Consider the following 1,908-nt stretch of genomic DNA (forward strand, 5'->3'; position numbering starts at 1 on the left):
AAATATTCTTTATCTTGGAATCCTCATGCACTGTTGGTGGGAATGTAAATTGGTGCAGACACTGTGAAAAACAGTATGGAGTTTCCTCAAAAAATTAAAAATATAAATACCATATGATCCAATAATTCCACTACTGGATATTTACCCAAAGAAACCAAAACACTAATTTGAAAAGATATATGTACCCCTATGTTTATTGCAGCATTATTTACAATAGCCAAGATATGGAAGCAGCCTGTGTCTATCGATAGATGAATGGATAAAGATGTGGTACATACACATAATGGAATATTATGCAACCACAAAAGGGTGAGATCTTGCCATTTTCGACAAACTGGTTGGACCTAGAAGTATTATACCAAGTGAGATACGTCAGATTGAGAAATACAAATACCATATGATCTCACGCATATGTGGAATCTAAAAAACCAAATAAAGAAATAAACAAAAAGTAGAATCAACCTATAAATAAAGAGAACAAACTAATTATTGCCAGAGGGAAGGGGGAATGGAGGGAATGGGTAAAATGGGTGAAAGGGAGCGGAAGATACAGGCTTTCAGTTATGGAATGAATAAGTCATGGGAACAAAGCGTACAGCATAGGAAATACAGTCAACAATATTGTAATAGCATTGTACGGTGACAGATGGTAGCTATACTTGTCGTAAGCATAGCATAACATATAGAGATGTTGAATCACTATTTGTACACCTGAAACTAATGTAACACGTCAACTATACTCAAAAACTTTTTTTAAATTCGGTATCTTGATCTATGTATTGGCTACATGGGTAGGTGAATATATTCCCAAAATATGTAATGGCAGGGACTCCTGGGTGGTTTAGTCTGTTAAGCTTCTGCCTTTGGCTCAGGTTATGATCCCAGTGTCCTGGGATCAAGTCCTGCTTTGGGCTCCTTGCTCAGTAGGGAGCCTGCTTCTCCCTCTGCCTGCCACTGCCCCAGCTTGTGCTCTCTCTCCCCCTCTCTCTCTCTCTGTCAAGTAAATAAATAAAATCTTTAAAAAAATATTATGGGGGCGCCTGGGTGGCGCAGTCATTAAGCGTCTTCTGCCTTCTGCTCAGGGCGTGATCCCAGCGTTCTGGGATCGAGCCCCGCATCCCCACTGGGAGCCTGCTTTTTCCTCTCCCACACCCCTGCTTGTGTTCCCTCTCTCGCTGGCTGTCTCTCTCTGTGTCAAATAAATAAATAAAATCTTTAAAAAATAAAAATAAAATAAAAATAAATAAATAAAAAATATGTAAAGGCAGAGTTAATCAGGGAATCCAGAAGCAGGACGATAGGCTGGATCAAGGGTAGGTGAGGTGCTTATTGGGAGATCAGGCAAATTTGAGGCGTTGAGCTCAAGGCTACATCTTCCAGAAAAGCTCCCTCTGACTCTGCAGAGTAGAGAGTGCAAGCTCCATCGTCCAGTATGTGAAAAGTGTTTTAATCAGAGAGACCCAAGCTTTGAGGAGAAGAGAAATAGGGGAATGGGACCTGGATGTTCAACTTCCAAGGAAAGCAGGGAAGTAGATCCTGGGGCTGCAACCAAAAGGCAAACCTCCACCATGCCAGGTGCTATTAATATAAAACACAGGGAAGTAATATTTTATAAATATCAAGTGACAACTTTGAGGATGATGTTTTACTTTTCATATGTCTCTCTTTTCTCCCCCATCTATTTTGTAAGTTTTTTTGTTGTTGTCTATTATTTATTTTTAAAGATTTTATTTGTTTGTTTATTTATTTATTTATTTATTTATTTATTTATTTATTTATTTATTTGAGAGAGAGAGCATGGGCAGGGGAGGGGCAGAGGGAGAGGGAGAAGGAGACTCCTTGCTGAGCAGGGAGCCCAACACAGGGCAGGATCTCAAGATCATGACCTGAGCCTAAGGCAGATGCTTA

This window comes from Ursus arctos, unplaced genomic scaffold (assembly GCF_023065955.2).
Source record: "Ursus arctos isolate Adak ecotype North America unplaced genomic scaffold, UrsArc2.0 scaffold_18, whole genome shotgun sequence".
Classification (NCBI taxonomy): Eukaryota; Metazoa; Chordata; class Mammalia; order Carnivora; family Ursidae; genus Ursus; species Ursus arctos.